Source organism: Canis lupus, chromosome 19, assembly GCF_048164855.1.
Source record: "Canis lupus baileyi chromosome 19, mCanLup2.hap1, whole genome shotgun sequence".
Taxonomy (NCBI): Eukaryota; Metazoa; Chordata; class Mammalia; order Carnivora; family Canidae; genus Canis; species Canis lupus.
This window is the reverse complement of record NC_132856.1, coordinates 55,841,963-55,858,426: the sequence shown is the minus strand read 5'-3', so window position 1 is coordinate 55,858,426 and position 16,464 is coordinate 55,841,963. Positions and strand designations below refer to the sequence as shown.

At 59.0% G+C, this 16,464-nt stretch overlaps 1 long non-coding RNA gene across 2 annotated transcripts; it reads left to right on the top strand.

Annotated features, from left to right (window-relative positions):
- Positions 1-8,158: 8,158 nt before the first annotated feature.
- Positions 8,159-14,935, top strand: LOC140611012 (uncharacterized). 2 transcript variants are annotated; one of them, XR_012012400.1, is made up of 3 exons: positions 8,159-8,650; positions 12,896-13,001; positions 14,070-14,935. It is a non-coding gene; the product is annotated as an uncharacterized lncRNA (long non-coding RNA). The 2 variants fall into 2 exon arrangements; XR_012012401.1 differs by lacking the exon at positions 14,070-14,935 and adding an exon at positions 13,179-13,788.
- Positions 14,936-16,464: the final 1,529 nt, after the last annotated feature.

The window sequence follows — 16,464 nt, the reverse complement described above, 5'->3', positions numbered from 1 at the left end:
AAACGACCCAAATCGATAAGCCCTGGGATGGAGGCCCGCTGGGGCACCCTGCTCAGCGGGGAGTCGGCTTCTCTCTGCCCCTCCCCCACCCGTGCACACAGGCTCTCTCTTTAAATTTTTTTTAAAGATTTTATTTAGTAATGAGAGACAGAGAGAGACACACACAGAGAGAGAGAGAGAGAGAAAGGCAGAGACACAGGCAGAGGGAGAAGCAGGCTCCATGCAGAGAGCCCAACGCGGGACTCGATCCTGGGTCTCCAGGATCACGCCCTGGGCTAAAGGCAGGCGCTAAACCGCTGAGCCACCCAGGGATCTCCCCTCTCTCTCTCTTTCAAATAAATAAATAAAATCTTTAAAAAAAGTACAGGGGATCGCCTAGGCTTATGGCCAGCTTCTGAGGTGGGGGCAGAGGGCAGGCTAGTAGGAGTGACCCTAACTTCATTGGACCCGACGGTCCTATCATGGGCGGTACCGGAAGCCGGGGACTAGAGTGACCCCCCACCCCCCACCTCCCGCCGCTAAGGCTTGTGAGGCTGTGGGCATACTGTTGACCCATCCATGAAGGGGTGACCTAAGCCGCTGGTTCTGGAAGTGGGTTCTGCCGAGGGGTGGGCAGGGGTCCTTGGAAGGGGGAGGCGAGCAATATCCAGCTACGAACCTCCCCTTTCACCACATCCCACTCTCATGTATAGTCAGTCAACAGACATTTCTTGACCACAGGCTGTGCGCTGGGTGGGCCTCAGGGATACTACAGGAAGCAAGTGGGTAAAAAAAGAACACACGGAAGTCCTAAGTAAGCAGAAGATTTTCTTTTCTAACGAGCGAGGACGGTGGGACCTGGTCTGGCCTTCCTGGTTGTGTGAGCTGCGAGCTCAAGCCATAGGAGCTCCTTTTGCAAAAGGGTGGGAAGGGCTTTCTGGGCAGGTGAACAACCTGTGCAAAGGCCCTCAGGTAGCAAAGGTACGGAGGGATGGGGGAATTCAGAGGGACTGGGCCTTCCTGAGCTGGGGCTGAGGTCACAGCTGGAGCAGAGGCCAGGCCACAAGGAGGGGGCTCTGACTATGGTCTGTGCTGGGGGGGGGGCAGACCAATAAAAAACTTTATTAAAAAATGAACATCTGTCTGTCTGAAGCCCACTCAAAAAAAAAAAGTGAAGAACTTGAATATACATTTTTTCAAAGAAGATATACAGATATGGAAATAACCACAAAAAAGATGTTCAACACCACTAATAATTAGGGAGTCGGTGGCGGGATAGGGAGCCACGTGGCTTCCCACAGAGCAGTCACGGCATCCACTCCTGCTTTGAGACTCTCTCAGGCCACCATGTAGGGGACAGGCCCCTGGGGACAGAGCAGAGGCAGGGAGACCACGAAGGAGGAGGCTGGTACAGGCTGCTGAGAGTCTGAAGTCCAGTTCTTGGGAGTCACCCTTCCCCGTCCCCAGATGGGAAGGACATCACTTCCGGGAGGCTGCTTCACGCTGCCCGGAGCTGCAGCATCTGAGCGAGTAGCCAGTCCCGGCCACTGGAGGTTCTGGGAGGTTCTGGGAGGTTCTGGGAGGCTGACGGTCTCCTAGGGCAGGGCACCGCCGGGCATGGGAGGCTGCCCCAGATCTGCTCCTGGCTCGCGGCTCGCTCTCTGCTGTGTGTGTGTGGGATTATCTGGTGACTTATTAAATTATAACTCATGAGCTGTCCATCTTAGTGTCACCGGGCCCATGGCCAGGGCGACACTGGAGCCTTCCCACAGCCACCCTGCTGATAATGGAGACCAGGCCAAAGGGGATTCCCTCCGGCAGGTCACCCAGACTCCCAAGCGCACTAAGGAGCCTCCGGTGATGCCCCTGCTCTGCCGGAGACACTGTTTGCCCCTTGCCCCCTTTTGTGCACCTGGTTCAGCGCAGAGAAGTGTCCCTGCCCCACCTCCCGGGGAGCTTGGGCCACACTCACTTTTTCTGCTGCACTCACAGCCCTGCGAGGACACAGGACACGAAAGCGAAAGCGGAAGAGCAAGAGGGAATAAGAGATCAGGTCGCGGGTCAAGGATTTTGACCGTGGGGAGGACCTGGCTGGCTCCGTCGGTGATCTCGGGGTTGTGAGTTTGAGTCCCACACTGGGGGCAGAGAGGACTTAGAAATAAAATCTTAACAAACAAAAAAACGCCGAACAAATAAATCGACAAACCCCAAAGCAGGCGTTTAGTGGGGGGGGGGGCAGAAGTTTCTACCTATTCCACACGGGTGATCAAAGTTTGGCTCGCTGCGTCTTCAGGTGTGTTGGGTCGGAGCCCCGTCCTGCCTTCCACTCCCTGAGGGACCTGGGACTCTCAATGCCCAGCGCCTGGGCATGACGGGGTCACCCTAACGTCCCCTGATGTTGGCCCAGGTGGCTGGCATCCACGGAAGGTTCCCCGCTGAGCCTCGGACAAGGCCAGAGCAGGTCCCTTCTCTCCCGCGGTGGGTGCATGGGCAGGTACGGGCGCCACTGGCCGTGCTCGCTGCTGCTGTCTCCAGAGGGAGCGAGCGGCCCATCTAGGGGAGCATCCAAGCAGGATGGCTCTGCTGCAGAAGTCACCACTTTGGGATGCCCCAGAGGAGCCCAGAAGGACCCCTTATCGGCCCTCGGGCCGGGCCGGGAAGGTTCCAAGAGGCTTCGTCCTGAAGCTCCAGGTGGGCTGGGACGGCAGCCGGATGGGGAGGCCCCCTGGGTTACTCCTCTCCAACCTGCTTCTGGGCCCCCTGGTTCGGATCCGCTTGTCACCGTGGCCAGACAGGTGATGGGGGTGGTGCCGTCCACGGAGCCCCACCCCCCACCCCACGACAGTACCTCAGGACCCCAACCCCCTGAGTCACAACTGGGGCAGGGACTCAAGCAGGAGCAGCTAGGCTGGGGGGGCGCCGACGCGGATTTCCCTCGCACCAGTCCCCCCAAAGCTGTCTGTCCGAGGGCTGCAGGCTGGAGGTGCTCCTGGGGTCACTGACCGAAGCCAGGCTGAGCCCCTGACGTCAGGCTGCCCCAACCACAGGGAAGGGGAAGCTGGTGATTGGGGTTCATGGGTTCAGTAGGGCTCCTGGTCACTCTGCTTCTGCTCGCTCCCTCCCCACCCCGATCCGCCACTTGAAGGGACTGAGAACGACCGGTGGGTATCAGGGGGGCAGGTCATTGCGTGATTGGCACAGTGCTCAACACCCCCACCCCCAGCCAGCTTGCACATCCGGCCCAGGGCCCACCCTCGCTCCTCCCTCCTGCCCTGCGCGCTGCTTCCCTCCACCTGGAACCTTCCACTCCCCTCCCTTACTCTCTCTCTTCCTTCTCAATATGCCACCTGCCCGGGGGAGCCTTCACCCATTGGGCCTCCCCTCCCTTCGTTTAGTGTTATGACCTCATACTACTAAAATTTTATTTCAGGCTCTATTGCTATTTTTATTGTTTGCTTCAAACACCTGGCAAGTGGGATGGGGGGTTGGGATTGGAACCTAATGGCCTTAGGATGTGCAAGTGGACCTGCAGTCAAGCTCTAGGGTCCGGGCTTTGGGGGTCCGAGGACCTCTCCTGCCTAAAGCCAGAGGGACCCGGTGCTTATCCTGAATTTGCTGTGTGACCTGAGAGATTTCCTGACCCTCTCTGGGCAAGGCTTGCCCAGCCAGTGCCAGGCAGGCCTCCCTGGAAGGAAGCTGGTCCCAGAGCCCAGATTGGGGGGACCCCCTCCCCTGGGTTCAGGACGAGGTAGCACCAATGTGTGGGATGAGGCAGGGCCTCATTGCCCTACCTGGGGTTTTGCCTGCATCAGACCCCCAGTGCCTTGCTCCCTGGGCTGGGTGGGTGATGGAGATGCCAGCCTCCTGGAAATTTCTTTCCCCCTGGGGCCTCAGGGCTGTGCGCCAAGGGTGGCTGGCGGCTCAGGAGGCAGGCAGGGGGCCCCTTGTCCTGCGAGGGGTAAGAAATGAACCACATGGGTGATCTGAGGCACGTGAAAAGGTGATGGGGGTGCAGGCATGATGAGGTCACCCTAGCATGCCCCGATGTTGGCCCAGGTGGCTGGGGGTCCAAGGAAGGTTCCCCTCTGAGCCTCGGAGAAACTTCCGGGAAGAGGGAAATGTTCAGCTCTCAGACATCAGTTCAATGGGAGGCAGCGGCCCTAGGGACCAAGGGTCCCTAAGCCCCACCCTTACCTTCCCCCCACCCCGGGACTGGCCCTGCCCCAGCCTGCAAGGCCGTCCCGGCCTGGGCTCCCAGGACCCCTGGCTTGCAGCCAGCCAGGGGGAGAGCGGCCCCAGGTGTGTAATGTGGGTGGCAGGTGAGCGATGGGCCCAGTGAGGCTGGCTCAGCCCCGGGGTTACTGGCGGGCTTGGCAGGGGTCCCCCAGGCCTCCCACACCCTCACCCACTGGTGCTCCTCCGTCCTCCCCGCGGCCCCCAGTTGAAGGCATAGCAGGGATTACCGAGTGTCCACAGTGCAGACAGGGAAACTGAGGCTCACTGAGTGTCTGCAATTCACCTTCCTCCATCTCCTCCCCCCACCAAGAAGACCCTTCAGTCTCCCTGGGCTCTTGCTCTCTGCAGAGAACAGCAATTTCCCCTGACCCCAGAATGTTCTGGAAGGCCTCATTTAAAGTCAGAATCCAGGATGCCTGGATGGCTCAGTGGTTGAGCATCTGCCTTTGGCCCAGGTCCTGGGATCGAATCCCGCATTGGGCTTCCCGCAGGGAGCTTGCTTCTCCCTCTGCCTGTGTCTTTGCCTCTCTCTCTGTGTCTCTCATGAATAAATACATAAAATAAAAATTCTTTTTTTGAAGATTTTATTGATTTATTCACGAGAGACACAGAGAGAGAGGCAGAGGGAAAAGAGGCAGGTGGCCCTAAAATAAAAATTCTTAAAGTCAGAATCCACCTGCAGCCCCTGACGGTAGGCTGGGCTGGAACCTGACCGAAAGAGCTTCGGAGAATGGACTTTGAGCTCTGACAGCTGTGTGACATCCGTCAGGTGAGTTCCCTACGTACCTCTCAGGGTCCTCGTCACCTCCTCTGCAGAAGGAAGCCAGGGCTGGCGCCCTCTTCAGGTGACCCGGCGCCTCACCATCATCCTCCCGGCAACGCTCGAGGGTCCCTGCGGGGCGGGACTGTGGGCAGGGGCTGGACACCCTCAGGCCTGGCCCCCCCCCCACTTGCTGGGCCTCAGTTTCCCCTGCCAGGTCATCTTTAAGAGCCTCTTTGTGCCCATCATCAGGGTGCCGGGGGCTGCTGCGTGGAGGGAGGGGCAGGCGCCAGGTGATGGGAACCTGGCAGCCCCGGCCCCAGGCATGTTGGGGTCTGCCCCCCTGGCACCCCAGCCCGGCCGCTTCACGTGGCTGAAATTTCAGCCCAAGGTGGGTGAGCCGGCAGGGGCTGGACACGCTTCATTTTCCAATTTCTGGAAATAAAAGCTGTGGGGCCCTCTATTGTCGAGTGGAAAAAAGCTGTTGCAAAACTCTGCGTGAAGAAACCACAGTGCCGAGGTGCGCCGCCGCTGCTGCCTGGCTCGGGGAGCCAGAAGGTTCCAGGGGGGACGAGGGGCCGGGGAACAAAGGGCCCTTTCTCCTCTCACCCGGGACAGGTTTTGGTGGAGCGTGCGTGTGGCGCTTTCAGGATCAGGAAAGCCAGTGGGGGTGTTTTGCAAGACAGAGAGCGGTTCCGAGATCTGTTGGGACAAGGAAACAGAAAAGCAGAGAATTCGTTGGTTTGTTTTTGGAGGACGTTTTCCAGAGTTCTGACACCTGTCCCTCCGCTGGCAAAAATCTGGGCCAGGAATGCCAGCGACCTGGGCACCGGGCCTGGGCCTGCAGGGAGCAGATGGAGAGGCCACGTGCAGATGTGCCCAGGATTGCCCCCCGCCCCGCACACCCCGGCAAGCAGCGATCTCCCCCTACCCTGGAAGTCCTCCTTCACCGTCGGAATCCACCTGCAGCCACTCGGTTGCCGGCCCAGCTGCCGCCCCTTGCCCGGCCCTCAACCCCGAGGGCACTGGGAGTTGGCCTGGGAACAAGGGTTGAGCCAGATGGTGGAATTTGGGGGCCCATCTCATGTGCCCTCTGCTCAAGACCTTCCCGTGGCTGTCATCAGTCTCAGGGGCAAAGCCCCCCAGGTCCGGCCCCGTCTCCCCGCGTGCCTCTACTATTCACACCCCAGGACCTTTGCACATGTACTGTTCCCTTGGCGTGGCACCCTCTCCCTGATACCCACATGGCTGCCTCAGGTATCGCTCTCTTGACTCGTTGTCTACCTGCGCCCCCCCCGCACCCCCACCCCCCTGCTTTATTTCTGCCCACAGCACTACTACCATTCATCGAGATCGCGTGTTCGACTTATTGGCCTCATCTGCTCTTGCCTCTCTCCCACCAGAAAGTCAGCCCCATGAGGGATCCCGGGCCCCTTTGTTTCCTGCTGAGCCCCAGCACCTTGAACCCTGCCGGACACACAAGAGGGCCTGAATAAACATGCCCTGAATGAATGAATGAATGAGTGAGTGAGTGAGTGAGTGAAAGTACTAAGCACAGTTGGGAAATTCTCCTGTCTCCTGGCTTGTCATTGCCTTCCCCCAAGACTGGGCGCCCCGTGGGACGGTGCCTGGGTCCCAGTAGGACCTGGCACCCTGTCGCTGCTCAGTGAGCAGGTGCTGCATGATTTACAGCATCTGTGATTCAACACAGACAGAAGCTTGGGATCCGACTTGGGAAATGATTAATGAAGACTTTGGGGGGACTCCGGGCTCTGGGGCAGAAGGGACCCTCGCCCACCCTCTTCCTTGCCCCCTACCCTGACCGCCCTGCCCGTGGCTGTCTCTGGTGGCCTACAGGTGAGACGTGGCTGCCCTGGGTGACACAGGGCAGGCGACAGGGAGCCCCGGGCGGCAGGCGCGGGCAGGCAAGGAATGCCTCGCCAACAGGAATGAATAAACAGACTCCTTGGATGTCGGAGGTTGGGGGGGGTGCTTTGAACCTCACGCTTGGCTGAGGATGTTTGGACAAGGCAGGCAGCCAGGGGTGTCATCAGGGCTAAAATTAGCCTCTGATTCCCGCTCAGTCCCTCCCTCCAGGGCCGGGAGAGAGGCCAGGACAGGCCATCGCTTAAGTGAGGGCTAACTTTGTGCCAGGCCAAGCTCCTTGAATATATGAATGCACGTAAGCCTCCTGACGGCCTCGAGACTTGGGTACTGTTCTCAGTAGTAGTATTAGCCCCATATCACAGACGAGGAGACTGAGGCCGAGCAAGAACACTTGGTTCTAGGTTGTACAACTCGCAAGGGGCAGAGCAGAGATTCAAACATGGCATTTGGGGACTGTGCCCTCGCCGTCGGGGCTGTGCGGAGGGTCAGGGAGCTAACAGACCTCACGCAGGGGATACTTGGGGGAGGCGGTGCAGGGCCCCTGCTTTCTTCTCCAGAGTCACAATTTCAGCACGACCGTTGCGGTTGGCAGACAGCTGTGGCCTCAGCCTCTTCCATCCTACCTGGGCCCCTAGTCTGGTCCACCCCGGAGCTCCAAGTTGGGGGGGATACACCTGATGGGAGCCCCCCAGCATTTTCTGAGGGGCAGGGTCCCTCTGACCGGTCAGTGTTGATCAGCACCAGGGTACTCACCCGAAGCACAGAAAGGACAACTGAGGCCCACGATCCGTCCAGGCGGGATTAGGAACAGCCGCCAGACAGCATCCAGCCGAATCTGAACTTCAGATAAACAATAGATCGTGTTTTCGGAGAAGTGTGTCCCCCACACTGGATGGGACACGTGCTAACAAACACTGAATCGTGCTTCATGGTTTACCCAAGGTTCGAACTCAACTGGCCATCTGCATTTTTGTTTGCTGAACCTGACAACTTTCCCTGGCAGGGAAGGGGGCATCCGGGGAGGGCGGGCGGGTGACTAAGCCACAGAAGGTGCTCAGAGGGCCCTTCAGCAAGGTGACTCCTGATGAGTTTCCCAGGGGCTGGAGTGGAGGGCAGGAGGGAGCCAGATGGGCGGGGGGGCCCCGGGGACCTCTCAGCCCCCAGTCCAGGCCCTCTGGCTCATTATTCATTTTTAATGGTGGTCACTGGGGTGGCATGTGGGCAGGGAACACCTGGGACTGAGGCCCCCGCGGCAGGTGGCCTCGCTAAAGGGGGGCTAGAGAGTGAGTGGGGGCAAGGTGGGGGTCCTGGCCCACCAGGGGTCAGCCTGGGGCAGGAAGCAGACCCTCACCCACGCTCTGCCATTTCCTTTCATCTCTCGATGCCTTTACCTGTTGCCCCCCCATCCCCTGGTAGCGCCTCCCCTTCCCGGGCAGGGTCCTCCCAGGCCAGGGGTGCAGGGCCACCCGGCTCTCCTGGCGCCCTCCCACCCTCTGGCTCCCCACATGCCAGCCTCAGCTAAGCGTGTCACTGTGGGACTTTCCTGAATCCGCACAGCCACCCTGAGGAGTGGAACCTGAGGCCCAGGGAAGGGGCTGACAGCTGGGATCGGACACCAGGACTCCCACGCCAGAGCCCAGGCTCTTGGCTACAGCCCTTTCTTTCTTCTGAGCCATCCTCCATGCTGTTCCCCCGCCTGGCTCACTCTTTTCCTCCTGCTCCTGGGAAGCCCCTCCACATGCTTCAGCACCCCCTCCTCCAGGAAGCCTCCTTCAACGTCCGGGCCCGGTGAGTCCTCTGGGTCCCTCTCTGCCCGTTCAACCCCATTACGGTTCTAGTTGGCATCAGTCCTACGCAGGCTGAGTTCTAATGCCTGGTCACGTGTCTGTCTCCCCCACCGGACTGTGAGCCTCAGGAGGGTCCAGATCCCCCGGACTGGATCTACCTTGCTCACCACTGTGTCCCCAGTGCCCCGGACCCGGGACACTGCAGGTGGAAGTGCTCTGGAGTCAGTCACAAGGCCCTGGCTCTACCGTCATTTGCTGTATGACCCTGGGCAAGAAGCTGTTCCCCTCTGAGCCTTGGTTTCTCCATCTGTAAAATGGGGTACTATTTCTTTCTTTTTTTTTAAACACATATATATTTATTTACTTACTTACTTATTTATTTATGATAGACGGGGGGGGGGGGGGCGGGCAGAGACACAGGAGGAGGGAGTAGCAGGCTCCATGCTGGGAGCCTGACATGGGACTCGATCCTGGGACTCCAGGGTCGTGCCCTGGGCCAAAGGCAGGCGCTAAATTGCTGAACCACCCAGGGATCCCCTTTTTAAGATTTTTAACATTTATTTATGAGAGACAAACAGAGAGAGGCAGAGACACAGGCAGAGGGAGAAGCAGGCTCCCCGCAGGGAGCCCTGTGTGGGACTCGATCCCGGATCCTAGGATTATGCCCCTGAGCTGAAGGCAGACGCCCAACCGCTGAGGCACCCAGGCATCCCTCTTTCTTTCTTTCTTTTTTTTTTTTAAAGATTTTATTTATTTATTCATAAGGGACACACAGAGAGAGGCAGAGACACAGGCCGAGGGAGAAACAGGCTCCCTGCAGGGAGCCCTTTGCAGGACTCGATCCCTGGACCCTGGGTTCACACCTTGAGCCAAAGGCATATGCTTAACCACTGAGCCCCCCAGGTGTCCCAAAATGGGGTACTATGTCACCTCTTTCCTAGCCTGAATTGCAAAGAAATCATGTCGTATTAAAGATACGGGGGCGGGGGGAAGGCGCGGGGCGCCTGCGTGGCTCAGTCAGTTAAGCGTCTGCCTTCAGCTCAGTTGGTCTTGGGATTGGGCCCCGTATCAGGCTCCCTGGTCAGTGGGCCGTCTGCTTCTCCCTCTCCCCCTGCAACACCCCCTGCCCCGCAACACTGGTTCTCTCTTTCTCTCTCTCTCAAATAAATAAAATCTTAAAAAAAAAAAAAGATATTGGAACCATGCTTGTCTCCCAGGTGGGGGCTCAACAGATGGTTATTTAAACATTTAGACAAATTAAAGCCACCACGAGATAGATACCACTATGCACCTACTGGAACGGCTGTAATCTGGAGCTCTGACAGCACCAGATGCTGGGGACCATGTAGAGCAACGGGGCCCTCAGTACCTGCTGGTGGGGATGCAAAATGGTCCCGCCACCCTGGAAGGCACTTCTGGAGGCTTTTTGCAAAACTAAACATACTCTTCCCGTATGATCCAGCAATCGCACCCCCTTGGTATTTACCCAAACGAGTTGAAAGCTTATGTCCACACAAAAACCTGCCCACGGATGTTTATGGCAGCTTTTTTTCCTAATTGTCAAAACTTGGAAGCAATCCAGACACCCTTCAGTGGGTGATGGATAAACTGTGAGACATCCAGACAATGGAATGTTATTCGGTGCTAAAAAGAAATGAGCCATCAAGCCACAAAAAGACACGGAGGATCCTTACACGCACATGACCGAGTGAAAGAAGCCAACCTGAAGAGGCCACGCACGCCATGGGATTCCAACTCTGTGACATTCTGGAAAAGCAAAACTGGAGACGGTAAAAGGATCAGCGGCTCCCCAGGGTGGTTGGGGTGGGGGTGGGGGATGGACGTGCAGAGCCCAGGGGAGATGTAGGGCCGCGAGGCTACTCCGATCCTCTGGAGGTGGGTACCCGGCATGCCACATCTGTCCAAACCCACCGAATGGGCGCCACTGGCAGGGGTGAACCCTACTGTCAACGGTGAACTTTATAGTATTGGATCGATGGGGGTTCATCAGTTGGAACAAATGCAGCGCAGCGATGCAAGCTGCTAAGGAATGAGGGTGCTGTGTGCAGGGCTAAGTTGGTACAGAGGAACTCTGGACTCTTCTCAGTTCTTCTGTATACCCAGAGCCGCTCTAAAAAAAAAAAAACAAAAAACCCACAAGTTGTTAATTGTTAATTAGGAAAAAGTTCAGGGAGCGTGTAGGCGTTATTCACCCACACGCGAAATGGCATTTACAACAGGCTCTTCGTCATCGCTTCGCCCTCGCGAGTAGCCAAACACGGGGGACAAAGAGGGGTGCTTTCACGGGGACAAGGGCGCAGCAGCCACGGGCTGGAATATTATGCGGCCGTTAAAAGCAAGGGACGGGGCTTCGCTGCGCAGGAAGGGGCCCCAGATGTGTCGGGCAAGCGGACTCAGGCCTATGGAAACAGCAGGGACAGCGCCGCAGATTTTCTGTAGGAGGAAAAGAAAACATGCAGATGTGTTGCTTCGGCATGGAACATTGCTGGAAGGAGAAACAAGACACCGGGCTGGCGGCCTCTGGGGAGGGCGGCCGGGGTGGGGGGCGGCTGGGGAGGGAGGGATTTTTTCGGAACACCCTTTGGCATATTGTAAATTCCGTGGTCTGAGCCGGTTTTACCTATTGAAAGAAAGAAAACTGTAAAATAGATTTTAAGCAAGGCCGCTGGGGGGTGGGGGGGTGGGGGAGGCAAAGCAAAAGCATTTAGATGGGTTTTTCAGAAAAGAGAGAGAATTTCCAGCCAGGCCGGGGTCTGCCTGCAGCCCCTCCAGCGGGGCTCAGAGTCTCCCACCCCTGACCGCCCCCGGCCTGTCCGGTCCCCAGGGCGCTGCCCTGGCCCTGGCTCACGCCTTCCCTGCTCTGGTTCAGGGACTGCTCAGAGCGCTGCGGGGTCCTGGAGGCGAGCCGGGGCTGGGCTGGGGCCGACCACCCAGCCTTCCCTGAAGCCCCCCGGAGGCTTGGCTGGCTCGGAGGAGGGACCTGTGAGCGCCGGCGTGGGGCTGGGGGCCAATCCAGGCCTCTCTCCGCGCTCAGACCAGAGTCAAGGGTAGGGGTACCTGCAGGGAAGCTAGCAGAGGTCCTGGGGGGTGGTGGTGGCTGTTCTGTGCCTCAGTTTCCCCACCAGCAAAGTCACTCTGGGGCTGCGGGTGCCTGGGATGACTTCTATCTACAGAACTGGGGCCTCTGCTGGGTTCTGAGGCCTGGATGTCAAGCCAGACCGGGGCTTGGGGGACAAAGCTCTGCCCCTCACTTCCAGGCCCCCGAAGTGAGGGCTACGCTGGCTTCAGGCTTTGAGGTGGTGACACTGGGCTGAGGCTCCCCACCAGCACTGAGTCGGGAGACCCCCGCCTGCCCCTCTGTGATAAGGACCCCGTGACAGCGTGCAGGGCCTGCCCGGACGGAGCCCAGCGGGGCTCCTGGGTGCTCTATGCTGTATGGTGCCCCAAGGCATTCGGGGCTCAGGCCCTCTCCCAGAGCAGCCCCTTTGGGGGTGTTCAGGTGGGTCGCTGCTGCTCTGGGGGGCCTCTCTGCCAGGACAGGGGAAGTGTTTTCACTCCCAAGTGAAAACTGGAAGCATCAGAGTGGAAGCGGGACAGATTTCATGGTATCCCAGCAGTCAGCACCCCGACAGCAGCCCCTGCCCTGACTTGTGTGTCCACCTGGGAACACATGCCCTGACTTTGGCCCCTCCTCTCACTTCACAGGGACCCCATGGTGCACCCCACCCTGCCGCACGGCCTCCTACCTGGGCGGGGGTGCCCCAGGCTCCATCCAGCCTCAGGGCCTTCGCCCTTTGTTCCCTCCGCCTGGAACACCCTTCCTCCGAGCACCCCGAGGTTGCTTTCTCCTGGGCCTTCCCTGACCGGCCCCAGCTAGAGAACCCCACTGCTCCAGCACCCTGTCTTTTGTGTCAATTTGGTTTTTCTCTCGAGCACAGTTCTGTGTGAAACATTCTCGTCTGTGTACATGTTTGCTCATTTTTAAAAAAGATTTTGAGAGAGAGAGAGCGAGTGCATGAGCAGAGGGGAGGGGCAGAGGCAGAGGGAGAAGCAGACCATCCCCCCCCCCCCCCCCCCCGCTGAGCAGGGGGCCCGATGCAGGGCTCGATCACAGGACCCCGGGATGACGACCTGAGCCGAAGGCAGATGCTTCACCAACTCAGCCCCCCAGGTGCCCATGTTTGCTCATTTTTTAAAACTGCTGTTTTACTACTTTTCCCTTCAGACCAGACACTGAGCTCCGGCAAAGAGGGATGTCGTTGGTCCTGTTGGCCGATGTGACCCCAGGCCCCAGGCAGTGTGTGGCACACAGAGGTTCTCAGGAGATCCTTGTAAGTGGATTCTAAGTCTTGACTTGAGATTCGGGTGATGGACGGTTTCTCTCCCCTTGCCCCCACTCCCCCACAGCCATCATCTAATGGGGGTGTTGTGAATGGCACCGCACCCAGGGTTGGCACCCAGGAGGCAGGGCTGGGCCACATATTTATGGAGCCCTGCTGTGTTCCTAGGCTGGCTGTTGACCCAGCCAGGGTATGTCCCAGCCCTCAAGGAGACACACGGTCCATGAGACCATGTGTGTGACGATGACATTGGATCTAGAAGCTGGTAAGCGCTATGGGCAAAACTAGAAGTGGGTAAAGGGTGTGTGGGGAGCTGCTGGCTGGGTGGGGTGTCAGTTCTGTGAGGTGTCAGAGAGACCTCAATGGGGAGGTAACATTTGAGCTCAGAACTGAAGGTGAGGGGGTAGCTGTGGGGACATCTGGGGAAGGTGTTCCAGGCAGAGAACACAGGCAGTACAAAGGTCCTGGGGCAGCACTGGGTGGGTGTGTTGAAGGAACAGCAAACAGAGTGAGCGAGGGTTGGAGAGGAAGGAGGGGAAGGCAGGGAGGAGACAGGCGGGTTGTGCAGGGCCTCGGGGGCCTCGGGGGCCTCCGGGAGGACTTAGACTTGTACTCGGAGGGTGGTGAGAGCCCCGGATGCTCACGGGCGCCCTCTGGTGGCTGCTTGCCGGATGTCTGGGTGGCTCTGGTCGTGATCCGGGATCCTGGGATGGAGCCCCGCATGGTCCCACGGAGGAGCCTGCTTCTCCCTTGGCTTGTGTCTCTGCCTCTCTCTGTGTGTCCCTCATGAATAAATAAATAAAATTATTTTTTTAAAAAAGGAAGACAGATTGCAGGGTGGGAGTGTGGGTTCGCGGGAGGAGACTGCTGTGGCCCCGGGGTGATGAGAGCTGGGCCCTGCTTGGGGCCGCGGAGTGAGAAGTGGGCAGATCCGGGACAGGTTCTAAAGTCAGGCGGACTCCCAAAGGGGTTAGAGGGCGAAAGGACGCGCCCTTCTCCGCAGACCGGTGTGTCTCACCGCGGCCCACGGGCAACGTAACTTTTCATTATTTTCTTAAGCCGCTGCATGCCCAGCGTGGAGCCCAATGCGTGCACGCAGCGAGCCGAGATCTCACAAGACCTGAGCAGAGATCAAGAGCGGGACACCTGGGCGACTCAGCCAGCCAGGCGCCCCCCGATGTAAGAGGACTCTGGGCGGGCGGTGGGGGTGGTTTTGAGACCACCTGGCCTTGTCCCAGTGGATTCTATTTCAATCGCAACCTCCTGGGGAGTCTTTCAGAGACAGGTCGGTGCCCCACGAGGGCTGGTGATAACCACAGAACCGACGCCACGTGCCTGCTGCGAGCCAGGCCCCACGAAGTCTCCTGGCCGGGCCTCAGTTTCCTCATCTGTAAACCACCACCAGCCAGAGCAGCGCCCTCCTAGGGCCATTGCAAGGATGAGAGGAGCCAACGGTGCCACCCGAGCCCTCCTGGCGGCGGGGCGAGGCTGCCCCGGCTTTTCCTCTGCCGCATTTAGCTCACTCACATTTCCTGGACTCATGGAGCCCGAGACCCTTGGCGGAGCCTGCAGGGCCATCAGCCCCTGCCGTGTCCCCTGGCCAGGCAGTGTCCAGGGATGGGGTTCTTGGGGAGTGTGTGCCCCGCGAGGCACAGCAGGCCCGTTCTCACTCGCTGGCCCTGCCCCATCCCCCATGTCAGCCCTTTGATCAGATCCATCTTCTTCCCCCTCGAGCACATGTAGCAAGACCTCACCTTGGGATGTTCAGACTCTCCCTCGCCCCCTCACTTCTCCTCCAGGAAGCCCTCCTGCTCTCCCCAGTCCCCCCTACCTTGGGCGGGGGGGCTGAGTTCCTCCCTTTGTTCCAGACCAGACCACTTGGGGCTGGAAATGGCTTCATCAAGCTAGGGTGGGGAGGGGGAACTCCAAGCAGGGGCTGCTGGGGCCGGATGTGGGTCCCAGGCAAAGTTGGGGGGGGGATACTGGACGCTATAACCAGGGGCCGGCCCCCTGGGGTCTGCGTGTGGGGCAGGATGATGTCAGTCCCTTACAGCCTCATAAATGTTTACAGGCAAGGGGGGGCCGGGTTTGGGGGCTCCCTGGAGCCCAGTAGGCAGCCACTCCTTCCTGCCCCATTCTGGGGGGCCCTGGCACACTTGCTCCAACACTGGCACTGGGCCCAGAGAGGGCTGAGGTGTAGAGCACAGCCCTGGTCAGAGACGGCTGAAGGGGAAACTGAGGCTGGGGTAGGAAGGGACTGGGTATTAATTTTTGCTTTTCCTCTGGGGCTTGGCTTTCACATAAAGGCGGCAGGGGGTGTGTGTGGGGTGTGTTGGTGGCGGCAGCGCAGTCAGTTAAGCACCTGACTCTTGGTTTTGGTGGTCTCAGGGTCCTGAGATCGAGCCCGGAGTCAGGCTCCAAGGTCAGCTGGAGTCTGCTTGAGATTTTCTCCCTCCCTCTGCCTCTCCCACTCATGCTCTCTTTCTAAAATAACATAACATTAAAAAAAAAAAAAAAAAAAAAAAAAGAACCAGGGGGCAGAGGCAGGGTGGATCTGGCTGAGAAGTGACCAACTGCTAGGCCTTGACCAGGTCGCCCTCTCAGCCCTCGGTGACCTACCTGAAGCCTACCTGAAGCAGCAGGTCCGTGGAAACTACTCTCACTGCTGCCCCAGGTCTGCCGGCTGTGGCGGGCAGGATGACTGAGTGGGAAGAGGGAAGGGACAGTGGCCTGGAGGGGCAGGGGACCTGGGGACCTGCGGGTCAAGCATGGGTGGGCTCTGCCCCCTGCCGGCGGCAGCAGGGACACACCAGCCTGGTGCAGGAGCCTAAGGACCCGTTCCCTGCAGAAAGCATGGAAGGGGTGCTTCCCTCTTCCCGGCACATTGCTGAGGGAGGGACCCTGTTGTCCCCACTTGCCACTGAGGATACAGTCAGTAGAGAACCAAGGGCTGGAACTCTGTCGCAGGTCTGGGACACCAGAGCGCTCTCAGGGTTCGGCAGGTCCACTTCCCCTCCGGGCCCACGGGGCCTCCAGCCTTTCTCAGGCCTGGACGTGACCCTGAGCTGGTGCCAGGGCCCACGCTGGCGGGACACTGAGTGGCTATGGGGTAATGAGGTGGTGAGGCCAGCCTGCTGAAGCCAGCAGGGCCCAGGCTCACACACGCTGCCTGACACGCAGCTGAGCAAAGACCTAGGGTGGATGGAGTTGAAAGCAAAGCTCCAAGTCTGGCGTCCAACCACGTCGGCACCAGGGTGGGCTGCCGAGGAGAAAGGGGGAGGGAGGGGGCCAGACATGGGCGAGAAGGGGGCATCAGGGGGCGGCTCCTGCTGCCTTCCGGCCATCTCAAGTGCCCAGACCCTGGCAGGACCTGATCCCTGCCTGTGCACGACCCCGTTCCCCAGGGTAAAGCCACAAGAGCCCTAATTTATGGCCCACCTCGACATGCTGGAGC